The following is a 23293-nucleotide window of genomic DNA, read 5'->3' as shown; positions in this document are numbered from 1 at the left end:
TCCTGGAACATATAATTCCCAGAGGACTCCCAGAGCACATAAATTCTGAAAGTAAGAGAAACCAGCCACTCCAAGATGGCCAATGAATCACATCCCCCTATCCTTTAGTGTTGACACACCTTCTCAACATGAAAAGGAGAAACAGGCATTCCCCAAAGATCCCTGTAGAATAGGAGAAGGATTAAAGGAGAAGAACAAGATATAACAGAGAAATGGGGATTAACAAACAATATGGCTGCTGCATTCCTATATGAATATTTCTTTTGGCCACTGGTGTTTTGGAGCAGCTAGGAGGAACAATCTGAGATGATGGAATGGTAGCCCATGACAAACTCTGGAATCTGTTCTGTAAATATTTGTTGATGTGTGCTTTGAAAAGTATTGTTTTTGTCTTTCTTTGATTTGTATATATGTTACATTATACAATAAAAAGTTCTGAAATAATTAAACAATTAAAATATATATTTGTTGTGTTTCTATGTATATCCCTTTATCATATTGACAAAGTTGCCTTCTGCTTTTATTCTGAATGATTTTATAATGAAATGGCAGTGTTTTTTGTCTACCACATTTTCATCATCAATTGAGAATACATAATTTTCCCCTTTCATTCTGTGAATGGGCTGTATTACACTGATTGATTTTCATATATTGAACCCCTTTGAATTTGTGAGATAAATCCCGCTTGGACACAGTAGATCATTTCTTTACTATTCTGTTTAATTCAAATTTCTAGAATTTTATTGAAAATTTTTGCATCATTATTCATATACACAATTGGTCCTTAGTTTTCCTTTTTTTTTTTCCCTATGTCTTTATGTTGCTTTGGTGTCACAATAACGTTAGCCTCATAGAATGAGTTAAGAAGAGTTCCTTATTCTTTGATTTCAAAGTGCTTCAGCAGTACTGGAAGTAAATTTGCTGTGAATGTTGGATGGAATTCACTATTGAAGCCATCTATTCCTGCACTTCACTTTTTCATTGGTTTTTGATTACTAATTGAATCTATTTATTATAGGCCTGTTGAAATCTTCAATTTCCTCTTGAGTCAATATAGGAAAGATGAATTTGTAGAAAGTTGTCCATTTCTTCTAGATTATCCAGATTGTTGACATACAACTGTTTATAATATTCATTTCTAAAACTTTTAACTTATATAAAATCCATTAATAAACTCATTTCATTTTGGATTTTAGTAATAGGCTTCCTCTCTTTCTACCACTGAATCACCCATACACCCCTTTACTATTTTTTAATATAAGCACCCACAACTATAAATCATCCTCTAAACAGTGATTTTGCTGCATCCCATAATTGTGTATGCTGTGGTTTCCTTTCCATTTGTCTCAAGATATTTCCAGATTTCCACTGTGATTTATATTTTGACCCTGGATTGTTTGAGTTTGTTATTTAACTTACAAGTACTTTTGTATTTTCCATTAAATTCTCCTGTTGTTTTTTAAGCCAAAAACAGCTGAATACATATTTTTCTGCAGTATTCATGGATCATTCTCTGGAATATACCAAATATTTGTTAACAACACAACTCTTAATAGATTTTTAAAATATTGAAATTACATAAAGCATTTTCTCTGATGACAGTGGGATGAACCTAGAAATCAATAAGAGAATGAAATGGAAAATATGCAGATATGTGAAAGCTAAATAAAAAATTCCAAAATCAAAGGGTCAAAAAATAAATCGGGATGCAGGGGTAGTTCAGTGGTTAGAATGCCTGCCTTTCATGTGGGGGATCCAGGTTTGACTCCCGGACCATGCACCCAAAAATAAATAAATAAATAAATAAAAAATAAATAAATAAATAAAATGAATCACAATGGGAATCTGAAAATATCTTGAGGCAAATGGAAAGGATACCACAGCCTACCAGAAATTTTGGGATGTAGCAAAATGACTGTTCAGAGGATGATTTATATCTACAGATGCCTGTATTTAAAAAGAAGAAATATCATAAATCAATAATCTAATTTCACATCTGGAGAAACTAGAAAATATGAACAAACTGAATCTAAGGATAGTGTAAGGAAGGAAACAATAAACATTAACATATTGGAGTTCAATGAAATGAAGAGAAAAACAATTGAAAGAACCAATGAAACTAAAAGCTCATTTTTGGAAAAGATCAATAAAATTGCAAATGTTTAACTACACTGAAAATAAAGAAATAGAGGAAGCTTCTTACTAAAATCCAAAATGAAATGAAATTATTAATAGATATTGAATAAATTAAAAGGTTTAGAAAAGAATACTATGAACAAATGTATGCCAAAAATCTGGATAAACTAGAAGAAATGGACAACTTGCTACAAATTCAACATTCATAACTTGATTCAAGAGGAAACTGAAGACTTCAACAGACCCATTATAAATAAAGAAATTCAATCAGTAATCAAAGACCCACCAAAAAAGAGAAGTACAGGATGAGATAGCCTCAATAATGAATTCCATCAAACATCACAGAAAAATTAATTTCAGTACTACTGAAACATTTTGAAATTGAAGTGGCAGGAACTCTTCTTAACTCATACTGTGAGGTTAACATTATTGTGACACCAAAGCAACATAAAGACATAATAAAAAAGAAAAACTAATGCCTGGATGAATACAAATGCAGAAATTTTCCACAAAATGCTAGCAAGTTGAATCAAATGGAACAGTAAAGAAATTATTGACTGTGATCAAGTGGGGTTGACCTCACAAATACAAAGGTGTGCAAAATTTAAAAAAATCAATGTAATACACCACATTCACAGAATGAAAGGGAAAAAAATCACACAATCGTAACTGATGCAGAAAATGTGTTTGACAAAAAACAATGCCCATTCATTATAAAATCACTCAGAAAAGTAACAGTAGGAGATAACTTTGTCAGTACAATAAGGGGCACAGCTAGTATATTTTAGCATTTTTATTGTATAAAATAGCATATATACAAAGCAAAGTAAGAAAAAAGAAATAAATTTCAAAACTCACTTCAACAGGTAGTTACAGAATAGATCCCAGAATTTGTCATGTGCTATGATTCCATCACCTTAGACTGTTCCTTCTAGCTACTCCAAAACACTGGCAGCTAGAAGGAATATTAATATAGTGATTCAGTAGCATTATCATTTGTTAAATCTCATTTTCTCTATTATACCTCCTCCTTCTCCTTTAATCTTTCTACCAATATGTAGGGATATTTGGGAATGTCAGTTATGTCTTTTTCATGCTGAGAAGGGGTGTTCACACTAAAAGATGGGGGATATAATTCATTGATAACCTTGGAGAGGCTTGTCCCTCTGGTTTTCAGGGTTTATTTGTTGTAAGAACCCTCTGGGAATTATAAATTCCAGGAAGGCCCACCTAGTGCATGAAACCCTTATAGAGTCTCAGTTTGAGCCTTAGAAAATACAGCTAATGTTATACTCAAACCTGAAAGAGTCCAGGCCTTCCCCTTGAGGTCTGAAACCACAGAAGGAAGTGCATTTTCACTATTGCCACTCAGTATTGTACAGGAAGATTAGCCAAATAAATAAGACAATAAAATGAAATAAAAGACATCCAAATTGGAAAGAAAAAAGTGCAATTGTTTGTATTCACAGACAACATGACCTTTATATAAAAAATAGAAATTTATCCAGGAGAAAACTCCCAGAGCTCATAGATGGATCCAGCCAAATGCAAGCTCCAAGATTATATGAAAAATCTGTTGTGTTTTCTATTTCTGCAAAGATAGTTCCTAGCTGGAAGATTTTTAAAAAAATTCAACCAGCATGGCATTAATAAACAAAATACTAGGGATAATTTTAACTCAAGAGGTGAGGCATTCATACATGGAACACTATAACACACTGCTGAAGGAAATTAGACAGGACCTACGTAAATATGAAGACACCTGTTTTCTTAGAAAGGAATAATGAATATTATTAAGGTGGCAATAATACCGAAAGTGATCTATAGTTTGAATATGATCCCTATCAGGGTCCCAGGATCCATTTGAGCAGAAATGTAAAAGCTGATCCTCATTCACATGGAATTACACTTCACCAAAACTTCAGTTCCACAATCAGGTGCTGTATTTATTTCCATGACTGCTAGCTGCTTGACAGGAGGTACAATATATTACTCTTTTCTTCACTATCAGATGATCTCTTAGTGATTACCATACAGTACTGCTGAATAAATATTAGTTGAATGACTGAAAATAAATAACTGAGTGAGTTGAACAGACATTGCTAACTATATAGGAGAAAGGAAAACAGTGAAATAAGTGGAAGGCTTGTTGAGAGAAGGCAGCCCCACAAATCAGATCAAATATCAGAAAAGAGAAATCAGAGACAAGATATGGTAGTGCACCCAGAACCTCTCTTTTGAATCAGTGATAGGGAAACCATTATGGGAAAACTCACAGCCAAAGAGAGGTGACCTCACAGATGGAGACCATGGGGTAAGAGATGAACATGAAGCCCGAGGCTTTCTCCCAAGGGTCAAAACTGACCCACGTTTGCATTGCATTTCCTTTACCTCCAGATACATAAATATCTTAGGGAACAAAGAGACAAAATAATGCTTCATTTACGAGGGTCATGGGAATTAAATTCATAAAAGCATGGAAACATAAAATGCCTTGCCTACACTATCTCAAGTCTAGTTTATCAATCTCTGGTAAGATAGAAACATAAATTTGTGTTCTAAAGCCCTCATGAGTTTTTACATCTTCCCATGCTTCGCAGGAGCAGAGCTTCCAACTTCATCCATCCTTCAAGGAAGAACCTACTTTGGTGGAGCCAGATGCTTATTTGATAATTTCAGGGTGAGTCACAAGTCTGGTAATGAGTGTGGGGAATGTATAACAAGTCCAGGGCCCCATTTATTGAGAGTAACTTTAGGGGCATCAACAAGGATAACACAGAGAGATAATTTTCCAAAGTCCTACCCAGGTGAAAACCTTGTGGTCGAGGGAGACAATGAATACACTAAAGAATCTTCTTTCCCATATCTGTCTCATTTAATGTTAGCTCACACTCACGAGCTTTCTTCATGGAGGTATATTGTTAACCATATTCATCAATTTCTTCTTAAAATCATTCAACACAAACCCATTCATTAATTCCTTCATGGTAGGCACTAAGTGTTACTCTCAGAATAAATGAATGAGTAAGACAGTGTTCTTTATTTCAAAGAGATTACATCTAAATATGGCAAAAAACATAGATATGAGCACATGCAATATCCGGAGGTGGAAACTGAAGTTGTGGTGAAGTGGATTCAAAGTTTCGACTCATCCATTGAGGTTCGTGAAGGTTTCCCAAGGGTTCTGGGAATTCTACTGAGCCTGGCAGGAGGAATAATTTCCTTACATTAGCAATTCTAAGAGGAGAAGAGGATATAAACCCACCAAGAAAAGAAGAGAGGGACACAATTGTGCGATTGATATATTTATAGGGTGTGGCCAAGTTTAAAAGTAGACCTCAGTATCTGATGAACAATGGTAGGGAGGGTGTGAGAAAAGCAACATGAGATTGGGAAGGTGGTCAGCAGCCAGATAACAGAGAGCTTTGAGTTTTGTCCACAAGATTGATATCTATGTTTGTAGTTATTGGAGAGTCAGTGCAGGGTTTATCAAAGTTAATGTTCAACAAAATGCTTGCTCTTTGGAAAGTTCTGGATCTGTTTCTCTTGCCAAATTTCTGGGGAAGTGATGAGGGCTGGAAATAAGCACAGTGGCAGTGGGCTTGGAGGTTTGGGGAATGAGTATGGGTAGGGTTGAATCACAGCATACAAAAATATTCTTCATTAATGATAAGCATAATGTCAGACACTACTTTTCTTAATTCTGTCAATTATCAAATGAAATTGATATTTCTCTTCTGATCTAATAGGAGATGAATTGAGACATATAGCAGAGTCATATTCTTTCCCTAGGCATATAATCACATCTGGAATGAAGCTCAGAGTTTGTTCCTGGATTTTTGCATTTCATTAATAATTTTACTTCTTCATAATTCTAATTTAAAAAAAACAATGTGAGGGCTGTGCAATGGTGGCTCAGTGGCAGAATGCTTCCCTGTGCCTTCCTATGTAAAAATAAATAAACAAATAAATAAACAAACAAATAAATAATTTTAAAAAGCAGTGTGAGACTTATAGAAAATTTGCAAGGATAGAGACAGTTTCCAGAAAATCACATCCATTTTTGCTTATTCTGAACATCTTCCATCTGCAATACCACATTACCTCTATGTGTTATAAATGACAGTTTCTCAGACTCTTCTTTGTTTTTGATGACCTGGATATTTTTCAGGGGTGCTGCAAGGTATTTTGTAAAATGTCCCTGTGTTGGAATTTGTTTGATATTCTCCTCATGATTAGACTGGGATTATGAGTTATGGAGGAAGACATCAGAGATAAAATTCTATTTTCATTACATTATGTATCCAGGGCACATCCCATCAGTGTCATTTTCACTGTAGATGCTGACATTCATCAACAATGTTTTTCAGGTTTCTCCACTTCAAAGTTCCTAATTTTCCTGCTTTTCCATATATCACCTTTGGCAAGGGATTAAAATGTGAAGACACACTTTAGGAGTGGAAATAAAGTCACCTTCTGGAGACAAATAGTATCTACATAAATCTTTACATGTGTTTGCATGGGAGATTTTTGTCTTCTTACTCATAAATTAAATATTTCTTTAAATCTTTATAGACCCATGACATTTATTTTATACTTTGGGTTGTGATACAATACTACTTTATTTATTTTGTTGTGATGTTTATTTCCATTTGGGTTATGGGATATCTTTCACAGGTGCTCTGGGTCTCTTTGATTTATCCCAATCATTGAATGCTTTATTTTGGCACCTACTCAATTTCTTGTGGTACAAGATACTCCAGGCTCTTCCTGTATATTTCTATTTCAGGTCTAGGGTGACCCATTTCTCCAAGGAAGTTTTATTGTAGAATGGTGTTAAAATAAAGGTCTGGACATTATGTGTGTTCCATGTTACTAGGATATCTAGGTGCTCTCCAAAGACATGGTAAGAAAATATACATGTGTCTGCTAAGATGTGCATATACACAGACCCATAAACATGACCACAGGTAACTCTCTATCTATATTAATATAGTGCTGATGTGTCTCACACTAAACCATTAACAGGTAGAATATTCTAGTATCCTTCCCTTGTTTATGGTTAACCACTCACTCTGCAGTTGCAAAGGTATTCTTCTCACTTGACATCATCTACTTAATGTCTTAATTCCAGTATACATATGCAGATGTGATGGAAGTGTCAGCCTACACTCTAGTGAGATAAGCTTTATCAACTAGAATACAGTACTTATGCTTTCTGTTCCCTTTATTCTCCAGACTCCATTCATATCCAGTATTACCATGTCAGTACCTTTCCCCCTCATTGCCTCAGTAGCTGTTTCATATGTTTATAATACAATTAGATTGTTTTATCACATTTGGCCTTCCATCCTTGCATTCCTAGTATCCTGACAATTAATAATTTATTTGTATATACTAGGGTTATTCTTTGTTTTGTAAAGGTCAGTTTAGCAAATACAAAAACTCAGGTGTCTATAATATAGTATTATAGAGAATAAATTCACTGCTCTAAAAAGTACTCTCTGATTCACCTATTCAACCTTTCTTCCCTCTCCCCAATCCTCTGAAACCCCTGTTCATTCTATTGTCCCCTTTTATTTGGACTAATCCAGAAAGTGATACAATTGAAGTTGTACATATGCAGGATGTTTAGATTGCTTTGTTTCAATTACCCATAATCACTTAAGATGCATCCTTGACTTTTGTAACTAGAGAGAACATTTATTTTTATCACTGAGTAATATTGCATTGTATAGATACAGCTGAGTGTGTTTATCCATTGACCTTAAAGGACAACTTGGTTGCTTTTAGACTTTGGAGATTATACATAAAGCTGTCATAAAACATTCATGATTAGGTTTTTGTATGGATTTAAGTTATCAAATCAGTTGGATACTTAAGAGTACAAGTTCTGGACTGAATGGTGAGACCAAATTTAGTTTTGCTAAATACTCCAAACTGTCTTCTGGTTGCACCATTTTGCATTCTCACTAGCAGTGAATGAGAGTCTGTACTGTTCCCCAATATCAATAGCCCATGGTATTGTCAGTGTTTAGGTCCTCAGGTATTCTAAGAGGTGTGTGATCATGTATCACTGCAGTTTAATTTTGCAATTCCTTAATGACAAATGCCATTGAACCTCTTTTCACTGACTTATTTGCCACCTGCATATCTTCTTTATTTCAGTTTCTGTTCAGAATTTTTGCCCAGATTTTAATTGGAGGTTATCTTTCTTACTGCAAGTGTTAAGTGCTCTTTATATATATGGATACAAGACATTTATCATTGTCTTTAATAGAGTATAAGTTTTATACTTTAATAGAGAACAATCTTTAAATATTCTTCTCTTATGGATTATGATTTGGGTGCTATTTCTAAAACCTCATCACCAAAGTACAGGCCACCAGATTTTCTTGGATGATTTATTCTAGAAGTACTATACTTTGCATTTTAATTTTGAGTACAGGATTCATTTTTAGTTAATATTTGTGAAATGTATACAATGTTTGACTACATTCCTTTTTTGTTTTCCACCTATATATGCCATTGTTCCAGAGCATTTGTTTAAAAGATCTTACTTTTTCCATTAAATTGCTCTAGCCTCTTTGTCAAAGTCCAGTTGACTGTACTTGTGTGGGTCTACTTTTGAATTCCCTAAAATCTGTTTGTGTGTCTACTGAGTTCTCACATATTAATTCATGTGTCTATTTCACCAGTACAATGTGGTTTGTTCATGGTTTATTCTTTATAGTTAGACTTGAAATCAGGTAGTATTTGTTCTAAGACTTGCTTCTTTTGTATTCTCTAGGAAATCTAGGACTTTTACCATTTCTTATAAACTTTAAAGCTATTTTGTGAAAAATCGACAAACCAACTTCTTGTGATTGGGAATGGGGTTGAATTGAAAGTATAGATCAGGTGGAGATGAAATGACATTTTAACAGTATTGTTCTTTCTAGATATACAGATGGAAATATTTTATTTTGATTTTTTATTGTAGTAATCTGTATACAACTTAAAATTTAACAGCCTAACAAATTTCAATGGTACAATTTAGTAATATTAATTGCAATAAAAATATTGTGCTACCATCACCAATATCCTTCTCCCAATTTTTTCATCACATAGTGCAAAATAACAGGTCAAAGGATTTTTGAATGAAATACAGTGTAAGAACATTTGAGTTGGAACATATTGCCTTGGGAAAAAGTTTAAAATTATGGACAAGAATAGCTTATTAGCAATAGCATCAAGGAGAAGCAGGAACATTTGTTTACCCTCACATTTTCAAACAAAAGGAACTAAATCTCTATATAATTAATAAGAAATAATTAAGTCAATATATTTGCAATACAAACCATAGCATTTATGTTAACTTGTTGACATCCACCTGTACCTAACCTGCCTTGTTCTGACCTATGTTCCAGCAGCTTCATGAGTTACATGGATTTAGAGAATGAAACACATGTTTCAGAATTTATGGCATGTCTCTACCAAGTTACAAGGAATGTATGTCTCATTTAATTTTATCCTAATATCCTTGGATGCTGCTCAATTTATTTAGTTAATTAAATGATCATTATCTCTATTCATTTAAACAGTAAACAAAAAATCAAAACTCTATTTTAAAAAAAATCTAAAACTCAATATTTAAAATTTTCCCTGCAAAATATACAATTCACCTGTAATAATTACATTTACTATATTGGGTAATATCACCAACATCTTTTAAGTAAACTTTTTCATAACCCCAAACAGAATCTCTGTATCCATTAAGCAATATCTCTCTCCATGTCCTTTATGCTGGACTACTGGTATGATGTCATGTACTATCTATTTCTATGAATTTGTTTAATCTATATATTTCAGAAGACAGAGCATACAAATTTGCCTTTTTTGTCTGGATCAATTCATTCATGACATTGTCAAGGTTCACTCAGGTTGGAGCATATAACTTCATTTTTTGTGGGTCAATAATATACCATGGTATTTATAGGCCACATTTTATTTATTCACCCATCAGTTTCTGGATAGTTAGGCTCCACCTATCTTTTAGAAAATAGTGGTGAATAATAAATGGCATAAGGGTAAAAGTGGAAAGGCAGAGAAAAGATCAGACCTAGGAAAAGAAAGCCCCAGTTATTGAAATAGTGAGCACACAGAAATTGATATTAAGTGTGGCAAATGGGAGTGTAATGTAGCTGAGAGAATGAACTAAAGTAAAACTTAAAGGACCTCTCAGGGAGATAGAATAAGCTAGTACCAAGATTAAAGTTGAGAAAAAATAGAATACTAGATAAAGTCTCAAGTCAACCTTTTAATATATTAAATTAGAGACAACATAAAAGTTTAAACAAAGATTGGACTCCCTGAAAGTTTCCAAGCACTGCAGGGGCTGGCCATCTGAAGAATACAATTTGAGAATCTTGCACATTGAGAAAACATTTTCTAGGTAGTGATGGTACATATAGTTGGTCGGCCAGGAGATGTGGTTTTAGTCCAAACAAATGGCTCCATGAGATCCCTAGGTTCCAATTAAGGATATTATTATCATTTGGAAAAACACTGTATTTGGGATTAATTGTGTCTTCCTTTCCCCCTTATCCTGGGCAAATCTAGAGGCCAAACAAAAGTTGATAGTTTCCTCCTTACAGCATTGGCCAAGGAACAAAACCTGCAGCTTCTTCAATTTGGTCTGTTCTTCTCCATGTACCTTGTTACCTTCATGGGGAACCTACTCATCACTCTGTCCATCATATCAGAATCCCACCTGCACATCTCCATGGTATGTTTTCATCTGCAAGCTTTCCTTTGGTGGCATGTTTCACCTCAAACACCATCCCAAGAATGATGCTGAGCATCCAGTGCAGGATAAAGCCAGGGGCTCATAGTGACCACCTAATGCAGTGGGTGACAGATGGCCACAGAGCAATCACAGGCCATCACAGTTAGGAGGAATTCTTAAAAAGGGTAGGAAAAAGTACATCTGGGTGAGGCAGCAACAACAGGAAATGACTTTGCTCTTGTTTATAAACTCACCACCACCTTCAAGGTGGAGGTTGAGTCAAACCAGATGTCAGAAAAAGGAAAGGTTTGGAGAGGAATGAGTACATGGACATGGGTAAGTTGAAGTCACAGATGGTGGTCAGGATGAAGAGCAGTTTCCCAAAGACAGTGACCAGGTACATCATCAAGAACCACCCAAAGAGGAAGGGTTGCAGTTCCAGTTCCACTGAAGATCCCAGGAGAAGAAATTCTGAACTTAGAGTTCTGTTGTCTGGTTCCATGAGCCTGATGTAGCGAGGAAGAAAGAGAAAAGAGTCACTACTGATTTTCATACAAATAGGGATTAATAATTTAGTGGACATGCTATGTCTCCGTGTTTCATGCAGGAAATTAATTTCTATACTTGGGACATGCTGGTGGTCCCTTAGTGTTAGCTCTGATTATAATTTCCTGTCCCACACTGTGCCTGTTCTTCTTTTGATGTTTCTATATTGAGAGTTGACTATATGCAAAACACTATCTAGGCAATGGGATGCAAAAAGCCACAGTCTGATGATGGAGAAAGAATGTAAGTTAAATAAATAAGAATCATATAGCATGCCAAGGAATGCCATTTTCAGAAAAGGAAAATAAGATATTGAAAAAAAGGTTATAGAAAAATGCGGTATTATATTTGATGGTGCTCAGGCAAAACCAGAAGGCAAGGTGACATTTTAACAGATGCCTCTCAGATGAGAACTCAGAAGCCATGAGGAAATCTGGAGTAGTGTGTGATCTGCTGAAAGAATGCTCAGTGTAAAGCCATAAGAATAGGCTAGTTTCCAATATTAAAGGTCAACAAGGTGCCTGTGTTCAGGACAGAGAGCAAAGTGTGAGTGATACGAGATGGTGTCTTAGAAGATTTAAGGACCAGGTGGCCTCGTTGCTGCTGGAACTTCAGGACAAATAGAGCTCCTTAGCCACATCTTGTATGTCTTCCCCTTTAATAGTGTGGCCTCTAAAGATTCCCACAAATAGAAATGAATGCCCCCTTGATTTCTAATTACGGATTTTCATGTGGTCTCTATTATTTTGGAGTATGAACCAAGGCGTCTCTGCCCTGACCACACAAAACACACACAGTCACATACATGTGCTCATACTGCACAAAAGCACACACAGAGACACAGACACAGAGAGCACACTATGGCCTCTGTCACCTTGACTATGATGCCCATGACCTTGACCTTGGTTTGTACCTTCACTATCTTGACCTAGGCTCAAAGTTCAGCACCTTTACACAGCTGCTCCCTTCTGTCCAGATTTCTCCCACTGAAGCAACTGGAATTTGTAACTCCCTCGCACCAGGAAAATTCTGCCTCCTCATTGAGGGATGCCTGAATTAAGCACTTTGTGAAAATTTCCTTTTAACATCCCCACAGGAAAATAAGCTTCTTTCCTGCACTTAATTTGGATGGAAGGTTTTTTTTTACAACATTTTCCTTTTACTGCCTTTCATCTCTTTTTACCCTGGTAGACTGTGAACCCCTTAGGTATATAGAAATATTCTATGTACTGGGCTCAACTGGCTACTCAGTTATGATAGTAGATGAATAAATGCATATTGTGTGAATGAAGAAAAGAACATGGCTTCACAGGAATTTTCAATGATGAGAGAAAGAGAAGACTCTATGAGGTTAAAAATGGTGTGGAGAAATTGCTAGACACATGTATGTCATATTCTGAGATGGTTCAAAATGATAAATTGTTTCTAATGAATTAAATAGAAAGATGAAGAAGCATAGAAACTATCAAAGGGCAACACATAACATGGGTATGTACAAAATCATTTCATGAAATTCTTTGTTGACTCTGCATTGCATGTGTGTGTGCATCTGCATTGATGTGTGTGAATCTGGGTGTGTATGTGTGTGTTGTGTATGTATAAGTTGTGTGTTCTGTGTATTATGTATGCACAACAGTACATTGTGGATCACAATGTAATGAAAATCCCTCTTACTCTGGGGTATGGGCAAAAATATTTGAAAACTACTTTGCTAAAGGCTGGAAAAGTTTAAAAGTCAGGTCTGTCCTTGCTAATGGGGAAAAATTCCTTGAATGGAGCCCAAAGAGCAGAGCAAGTTTGGACAGAGAACAGGCAGCCAGCGTGGGAGCTGAGGCAACTCTGGATTCAAGGGAGGCAGATGGAGCAGATATTCTTGCTGCACCTGCCTTTTCCTGGTCTCCCCATTATGCCCTGATCTCTCTGTTCTTCCTGAGCTTGTCTCAAGTTTATGAGTTTACACTTGTTTTTATGTGGTTTGATAGTGAATGAAGTAGATCCTTTTTTTAGTCTTTCTTTCTTGACATTGTCTTCTTCATTATTGTTGGGCTTTGGCTTGTGGTGTGTTTTTTGACAATCCTGTGAGCACACTCAATTCCTGGTTCTAGACCCCATTCATTACACCAATAACTTGCAAGACCATTGCTTACAAAAGCCTGCACATGCCATGAGTATCTATTTCACTCATGTGTCTTTCTTCATATATGTTCACCTGAGAACTTAGCATGATATGTACTTATTAAAAATTGTTCTCTAACTCCTCTAAATAAAACAAACATTCAAATGAATGCTGCTGGAAGATGAGGGGCCATGGCAGCAGAAAATGGTTGTCACAGCAAAGGCTACGCTAATCCAGTCTCTCTGAGAAAAAGCCACTTCCATTTCTTGAGGCATGTTCTAGTTTGCTAGCTGCCAGAATGCAATATACCAGAAACAGAATGACTTTCAAAAAGGGGAATTTAATAAGTTGCTAGCTTACAGTTCTAAGGCCAAGAAAATGTCCTGATTACAAGTCTATAGAAATGTTCAATCAAAGGCATCCAGGGAAAGATACCTTGGTTCAAGAAGGCCGATGAGTTTCAGGGTTTCTCTTTCATCTGAGAAGGCACATGGTGAACACAGTCATGGTTTCCTCTCTCATCTGGAATGGCACATGGCAACCATGGCGTCATCCACCAGCTTCTTCTCCTGGCTTTCTGTTTCATGAAGTTCCCTGGGAGGCATTTTCCTTCTTCATCTCCAAAGGTCACTGGCTTGTGGGCTTTCTGCTTCTCCTGGCTATTTCATTCTTCTCTGCTCTTTCTGAATCACTCTCCTTCTCCAAAATGTTTCCTCTTTTATAGGACTCCAGAAACCTATCAAGATCCACCCACATGGGTAGAGACATGTCATCACCTAATCCATCTTAAAAACCACTCTTGATTAAATCACATCTCCAGGGAGATGATCTGATTACAGTTTCAAACATACAGCATTGAATAGGGATTATTCTGCCTTTATGAAATGGCATTAGATAAAGCACAGCTTTTCTAGGGTACATACATCCTTTCAAACCAGCACAAGGCACTTGAAGACAGCATTTATGATCAATACTTATTAAAGTTTGCTTCTTAAAACTGTGCTTAAAAGTGACCACAGACAAGTTTCCTTTTCATATAACTAGGAGAGTTTTGAAGGGCATGTGTGTTTATACAGTACATAACTAGAATCAGAACTTTCAATTGCCAGAGATATTTTGAAGGCAGGAATCATAATTCTCATATCATTCATCTTCTGCTTTAAAGGACTGAAGAAAGTTCTGATGATAAGTGACATAAAGGGATGATAGAGTAAAGATAAGGTTTGTTCATTCACCTATACTTTTGTGTTTTTATGATATTTAAAAATGGGCAGACACTTAATGTAGAGGATTAAAAGGAAACACTTTTGTACACATCACAGGAAGTTCTGAAGCAGAGGCGGGAATATGAGCCAATAAAATAACAGACCACACAACACATTCCTGCACACCAATGAACATAATCCCTCATGTGTACATCAAGATTGAACACTTCAACAAGGGCAACCACATCATGAGAAATAAATCCTTCTTTGGTAAAATCGATGCTTAATTGAAAATTTTCCATCACCATTTTAAGATCATCTTTGATGCTATGGCCATATAATAACATATATTTATAAATGGTGTCTCCTTCTAGACTCCCCTTGAAAGACATGTTTTCTCCTAGTACCTTATTCCAGAGACCATCCATTATAATCACTGATGACAATGAGCTGCATAAGACAACAGGATCTTAATAAGGAGGATAAAGCTAGATAACCTTCTCTACAAAACACCAGTATGTGAAAGTCACCATTACTAGAAAGGTCTTTCAAGGTACATTTATACAATGGGAAGACAGACACAAAAGTGAAGTGCTGCAGTTTCCTTCATATCATAATTTTATAAATAGGTTTGACTGATATAGGTACATTTTCCAAGAGAGTAGGACAACCCACCACAACTCTTTTAGTAAAAAAATAAGGAAAAGCTCGCTTGTGATTTTAAAGTCAATTAAGAAATACATATTCTTCAAGAAATCCATTCTTACAAGTTATCTCTCATTCAAGATTGGGAAATTGTAGGAAAAGTGGGTAGGCGGGCAAGGTGAAATGATGTTTATTATGCAAGAGACAACTGAAAGCTTAATTTAAATAGGGTGCTTTAAGTCAAACACATTGTAACTTTATCAAATAAATAGAAAGAGACATTCCCTACTTCCATGTTTGGATAAAAAGTCACAATTTCTGGATCTTTCAACCCTAAAATCAGAAGCACTTCCATATCCCCATAACTAATGATGTTTTAACTTCCTACTGAGGAATTTTCTCAGAATCTTTTTTATACCTATGTTGGCTCCATGTATTTTGGAGCACTGTGACACGGTTTATTTATGTTTATAATTGTTATGTTGTCTTATTCTATTGATTTATTTATTAATACATATAATCATTCACTGTTTTTGGTAATTGATTTTTACTTAAAGTCTATTTTATCAGACATTAGTTAAGGCAATGCAACCTCTTTCAGTTACTATTTGCTTGGAATATTTTTTCCATCCTTTCATTTTCAAACGTTGAGTCTTATGGGCCAACTTGTGGCTCTTGTAAACAAATTATAGTTGTGACATGCTTTTGTATCCATGTGCCAACCAGGGTCTGCTGACTGGAGAGTTTAAGTCATTTACATAAAAGTAATTACTGATAAGGCACGAGATACTTTACTCATTTTGTCACTCATTTCTTATACATTTTATACCTTTTTCACCCCTAATTTCCTCTTATGCTGCCTTACATTGTTTATAAAAGATCTGTTGTAGCAATGCAAATTGATTCTCTTCACATTTCCCTTTCTCCGTATACCTGAGATATATTCTTTGTGGTCACCATGGTGCTTGTATTTAATATACTAAATCTTTAACACAATAAGTTTGCAATAAACATACCTTAACTTCAACAGCCTACACAAGCTCTGTTCTCTGTCTATCTGCCTCCCCATTTAATATTCTTCCTGTCAAATATTAGCTCTTCATATATTTCATGTCTAATAACTTAGAAATATGATTACTTCTTCTGCAATTGCATTTAGTAGGACTTCTGTGACCAGACACACGTTGCATACTGGTTGTGAACAGGTGGAAGGACTGAGTTCACAATGCACAACTGTAAGTCTCCCAAGCCATGGAGGTTGGCACCACTCTCCCCAGTGGAATGGCAGGTTGATTTGGAAGACACTGTGTTTATTGAATGGAAGGCTAAGTACAGTTAAAAAGTCAATTTCCACCCTAATTGATTTATAGATTCAATGTAATACCAATTAAAATACCAACAACATACTTTGCAGAAATAGAAAAACAAATAATGAAATTTATTTGTAAGGGCAAGGTGCCCCAAATAGCTAAAAATATATTGAGAAAGAAAAATGAAGTGGGAAAACTCACAACACCTGACTTTAAAACATATTACAAAACTACAGTGGTCAAAACAGAATGGTACTGGCATAAATATAGGTATGTTGAGCAATCAAATCAAATTGAATATTCATAAATTGACCTTCTCACCTACAGAATATTGATCTTGCATAGGGCAGTCCAGTTAACTCAATTTGTACAGAGCAACCTCTTCAACAAATAGTGCTTGGAGAATTGGATATCCATGTCCAAAAGAATGAAAGAGGACCCCTCTCTCACACCTCATACAAAAATCAACTTAACATTTATCAAAGACCCAAACATTAGAGCTACAATCATAAATTTCAGTAGGGAAACATCTTGAGGACCTTGTTGATAGTCAGTGGATTCCTAGACCTTACACCCAAAGTGTGAGCAATGAAAGAAGTCATAGAGAAATGGTATGTCATGGTTAGGTACATGTGTCAACTTGACCAAGTGGTGGTTACCTGTTTAGTTGGACAAGTGTTGTCCTGTCCATTGTGATGAGGACATTTCATAGAATTAAATCATGATCATATGAGTTACATCCACAGCTGATTACACTTGTAGTCAGCCAAAGGGGAGTGTATTCTGCAATGAATAATGTTTAATCTGATCACTGGAAGCCTTTTGAGGAGGATTCAGAAGAGACAGGCTCTTTCTGCTTCAGCTGGTGAGCCCCTCCTACAGAGTTCATCCAGATCGGACTCATTGGCTTCACAGCCAGCCCTGTGGATTTTGGACTCTTCATTCCTGCAGTCACGTAAGACACTTTTATAAATTTTATATTTGCAAGTGTTCCCTGTTGATTCCATTTCTCTAGAGAACCCTAACTAATACAGGGTATTTCCTGGAAATTGGATACTTCTTCACATCAAATGGCTTTCTTTGAAAAATAAAAAGGTAACCTACACAATGCGAGACACTATTTCAAAATGACATATCAGATAAGGGTTTATTGTCCAGAATATAGTAAGAGATGCTAGAATTCAACAACACAAAGACAAACAACCCAATCTAAAAGTTGAGAAAAACATAGACACTTATCCAAGAGGAATACATATGGCTCCAAAGCATATGAAACTATGTTCAACATCACTAGCAATTAGGGAAGTTCAAATCAAAAGTATACTGAAATATCACCTCACACACCCTACAATGGCCATGCAAGAGACCTGGGTTCAATTCCCAGACCATGAACCCCCACCCCCCCCCAAAAATATGACAAGTACTGGAGAGTCTGTGGAGAACTATCATACCTACTCACTATTAGTGGAAATGTAGAATAGTGCAACCCCTCTGGAAGGCATTTTGGGGGTTTTTCAAGAAGCTAGGTATGGAATTGCCATACGATCCAGCAATCCTATCACTAGGCATATACTGGAAGTACTGAATGCAGAGACATAAACAGGTATTTCCAAACCAATGATTATAGCAGTAGTATTCACAGTTGCTTTTAGAAAGAGTGCCATACCTGAAGGAGCTCAAGTGCTCATCTAATTGTGGAGGAGAAAAGAATTTATTCACAATCTTGCAAGAGTGGGTGCCCAGCTGAACACAAAATGATGGCTGGTGTGCCAAACAAGTGAATGCTCAGATGATTATACCATACCTAGCTAGCACTCCCTCCCCTGATTCCCCACGAAGTACTCCAGAGGTTACAGTCTATCCAGATAATCTAACTAATTTGAACTTGCTGCCCAAGGTTCCCCCTTTTATTACATTTTACATTTTAATGACCCTGGCCATCAAAGATTTGGAGCTGGTTCTAAGCTTATGTCAGAGGTCCTCCCTTCTCCCTGCTGGCATTGCTTTCTGTGAAAGGTAAACTTAGCTTGATTCTCACAGGTTCCAAGATGAAAAACAGCCCAAATGTCTATTAATGAACAAGTGGATAAACAAACTGTGGCATATACATATGACGGAATATTACACAACTGTACAATGGATTAAAGTCATAATACATGCAACAACCTGGATGAATCTTGAGGACATTAAGTTGAACAAAACATATAAGAGTAGGAACAGTGTCCACCCCTCACAGCATGAGCTACCAAATATCTTTTCTTCAGAGCCTATCTAGTAGCTGGGTGTACTGAAAAGAAAACAAGAAGTATTTGGAAATTTTGAAAGAGATACAATCACCCTTCCACCTGAAGTACACTCAAATATAAGAAAGTCTGGCATCCACCATACAATCCACATGATATGGTGTGGCATGGAAGAGGAGGACTGGTCCTTAACAGGCATTTTTCCCTCCTTCCAGTTTGTGATTCTGTGTTAGAGAAGATGGTGAATTATCAGACCCTGTGCATGTGTAACCAATGCTTACTGGAAAAGCTTCCTACTGAATTGCAGAAAATGCTGCGTGGCCAATCCAACAATTTCAATGGCATCTTCTTGATTATGCAATGTTCCTGATCATAGCAGAAGTATTACATTTCTTGGTTGGACTGTTTTTCTGTGTATTCTGCTCGAAAGACATACCTCTAACTTCTTCAAAAAATGTTAATCAGACTCTTGTAAACCAAGAGTATTTTGATTTATGTCTCCCAGTATTTACCTATTAATGCAGAGTAAATTTCTGAACCTGAAGTAAAGGATCCTTGTACACAGAAACTTTCTCAGCAGGAAATTAGTTTTAAGGTGTGCTTTATGTCCTTGTTTCTAAGACTATAGATAAAGCAGTTCAGCATGGGAGTGACCACTGTATACATCACAGAAGTTATCACACTTGCCCTTGCATTTTGGGTGGCAGCAGAACTAAGAAACACTGCAAGACCTGTGCCATAAAACAAAGACACTATGGAAAGATGAGACCCACAGGTAGAAAATGCTTTCTACTTGCCTCCACATGATGAAATTCTCAAAATAGAGCATACAATCTTAGAGTAAGAGAAAAGGATGCCAGTGAGTGGAATAACACCCAGAATTCCAGTTGCAAAATACATCACTAGGTCATTGAGGAAGGTGTCAGAACATGGAAGTTGGATTACTTGAGCAAGTTCACAAAAAAGTGGGGAATGTTAAAATCTGTACAAAAAGTCAGTCACAAAACCATTTGGCTATGTAAAAGAGAGTCCATAACACTTAATATCCATGATGCCAGCAGCAGGATCCCACAGAGCCTGGGGTTCATGATGACCATGTAGTGCAGTGGGTGACAGATGACCAAGAAGTTGTCTTAGGCCATCACAGTTAAGAGGAAGTCATCTATTCCTCAAAAACCATGCAAAAATACATCTGGGTGAGACAGTTTCCATAACTTATACTTTTGCTCTCTGTCTGAATGTTCATGAACATCTTTGGGACAGTGGTGGAGGTGAAACAGATTTCTGCAAAGGACAGGTTAGCAAGGAAGATATATATGGGTGTGTGCAGATGGGTGTCAGAGATGGTGGCCAGGACCATGAGCAGGTTCCCAATGAAATTGAGCAGGTACATTGTCAGGAACAGAGCAAATAGGAGGGCTGCCCTTCTGTGTCTTCTGAGAGTCCCAGGATGATAAATTCTGAAACACGTGTTTCATTCCCTAAATCCATGTAACTCATCAAACTACTGGAACAGAGCCTGGACAAAGAAGATTGAGGTACAAGCAGCTTTCAACAAATTAACATAAATGTTATGGTTTGTTTTAGGAATATATTAACTTGATTATTTTTTATCATAAAGAGATTTAGTACCTTTTATCTGATAATGTCAGGGTAAACAAATGTTTCTACTTCTCCTTGATGCTATTGTGAAGAAGCCTTCCTTGTCCATAATTTTAAACTTTTTCCCAAGGTAATATGTACCACCTCAAATGCTCTTAGACTTTTTTTCATTCAAAGATCTTTTCACCAGTTATTTTGCAGTATGTGATGAAATATTTGGGCCATGGATATTAGTGATGGTAGCACAATATTTTTATTGTTATCAATATTGCTAAATTGCACAATGAAAATGGATAGAATGAAAAGTTTGAGTTGTATATAAGTCATTACAATAAAATTTAAAATAAATAAAATTTTCCTATCAGTATAGATTGAAAGATCAGTACTGTTAATATGTCATTTCACCTACAACTGATCTATACTTTCAATTGAATCCCATTCCCAATGTCAAGAAGTTAGTTGGTTGATAATTGACAAAATAATTTTAACCTTTATAAGGAAAGGCAAAAGTCCTAGACTACCTAGAGAATATTGAAGAAGATTGAAGTTCCAGGATATACAACTAGAATATACAATACTATCTGATTTCAAGTCTAACCATTAAAACACAATGATTAAACCATGTTGTATTGGTGAAATAGACACATGAACTTATCTGTGAGAACTCAACAGACACGGAAAACAGATGTTAGGGAACTCAAAAACAGACCCACACAGATACAGTCAACTGGCTTTTGAAAAAGGGCAAAAGCAATTTAATGGAAGAAGTAAGATCTTTCAATAAACACTGTGGGACAATGGCATATAAACATGCAAAACAAAAAGGAACATAGCCAAACACTGCATGCATTTAAAAAAAATTAACTCAAAATGAATCCTGTATTCAAAATTCAAATGCAAAGTATAATACTTCTAGAAGAAAATATTCAAGAAAATCTGGTGGCCTGTACTTTTGCCACCAGTTTTTAGAAATATCACCGAAATCATGATCTATGATAGAGGACATTTGTTAATTGGACTTCATTAAAATACAGAACTTATGCCCTATGATAGATATTGATAAATTATTTGTATTCATATGTATGAAGAATCATTAACACCTATCTAAAGAAAGATGACACCCAATGGAAAAACTGGCAAAAATTTTGAAGAGAAATTGAAACAAAGAAGATATGCAAGTAGCAAAGAAGTATGTGAAAATAGGGTCAACATCATTTGTCATTAGGGAATTGCAAAATTAAACTGCAGTCATATACTATGACACAACTCTTAGAATACCAGAGGACCTAAAGACTGACAATACTGTGGCCTATTGATAATGGGGAGAAATACAGACTCTCATTCACTGCTAGTGAGAACTCAAAATGCTGCAGCCAGTAGACAGTTTGGCAGTATTTGGCAAAATTAAACATAGTCTCTCCACTAAGTCCAGAAATTGTGCCCTTAAGTATCCAGCTGATTTGATAACTTAAATCCATACAAAAACCTGTACATGAATATTTTATAGCAGAATTATGTATAATCTCCAAAATCTGAAAACAACCAAAATGTCCTTTAAAGTCAATGGATTAACACACTCAACTATATCTATACAATGGAATATTACTCAGTGATAAAAATGAATGTTCCCTCTAATCACAAAAGTCAAGCATGCATCTAACATGATTACTAGTCATTGAAACAAAGCAGTCTAAAGATCTTGCATAAGTATAATTTAAATTATATGAACTTCTGGATTAGTTCAAATAATAGAGAAAATAGAATGAACACTGGTTTCAAGGGATTGGGAAGAGGAAAGGAAGGTTGAATAAGTGAATCAGAGAGTACTTTTCAGAGCAGTGAATCTATTCTCTATAATCCTATAATTATAGACACCTGACTTTATGCATTTTTAACTGATGTTTACAAAACAAAGGATAACCCTTAGTATATGCAAATAAAAGATTGTCAGGATAATAGGAATGCCAGGATGGGATACAAAATGTGATAAAAAAAATTTAATTGTGCTACAATCGTATGAAACACACCTAATGAGGGGATGTGGGTAAAAGGTTCTGAAATGGTAATACCGGATATGAATGGAGTCTGGAAAATAAAGGGGACAAAAACTGCACAAGTATTCTATTCTAGTGGATGAAACTTATCTTAAAAGAGTGTAGGTTGACAATAATATCACATCTGCATATGTATACTGGAATCAAGCCATTAAGTAGATGATGTCAGATGAGGAAAGCACATTTCCTACTGTGGAGTGGGTGGTTAACCATAAGTAAGGGCAGGACAGTAAATATTCTACCTTGCAATGGTTTACAGTGAGATGCATAAGTGTGAGTAGGCTAATATAGATAGAAGGTTACAAATGGGCTTATCTATGTGTCTGTGTATATGCACAACTTGGAAGACACACAAATATTTTCTGACTCTGTATTTGGAGAGTGCCTTGATGTCTTAGTAACAGGGAGCACAGATAGTGCCCGGACCTTTATTTTAAGACCATTCTTCAACAGAAGTTTCCTTGGAGAAATGGCTGATCTGGAATAGATATATACAGGAAGAGTGTGGAGCATCTTGCACCACCAGAAATTAAGTAGGTACTAAAATGAAGCATTCAAAGATTGAGATAAATCCAAGAGACACAGAGCACCTCTGTATGATATCCCATTGCCCAAACTGAAATGAACCTCACAACAAAATAAATAAATGAGTATTGTATCACAACCCAA

At 35.9% G+C, this 23293-nt stretch overlaps 1 long non-coding RNA gene and 1 pseudogene across 2 annotated transcripts in view; both read right to left on the bottom strand.

Annotated features, from left to right (window-relative positions):
- Nucleotides 1–23293, bottom strand: part of LOC143686161 (uncharacterized) — a 229126-nt gene that overhangs the window by 89231 nt on the left and 116602 nt on the right. The gene's annotated exons all lie outside the window — the stretch shown is intronic.
- LOC143685675 (olfactory receptor 7A10-like) lies at nt 19542–20459 on the bottom strand (annotated as a pseudogene).

The sequence above is a fragment of the Tamandua tetradactyla genome, chromosome 6 (genome assembly GCF_023851605.1).
Source record: "Tamandua tetradactyla isolate mTamTet1 chromosome 6, mTamTet1.pri, whole genome shotgun sequence".
NCBI lineage: Eukaryota > Metazoa > Chordata > Mammalia > Pilosa > Myrmecophagidae > Tamandua > Tamandua tetradactyla.
This window is presented reverse-complemented; position numbering and strand designations above follow the sequence as displayed.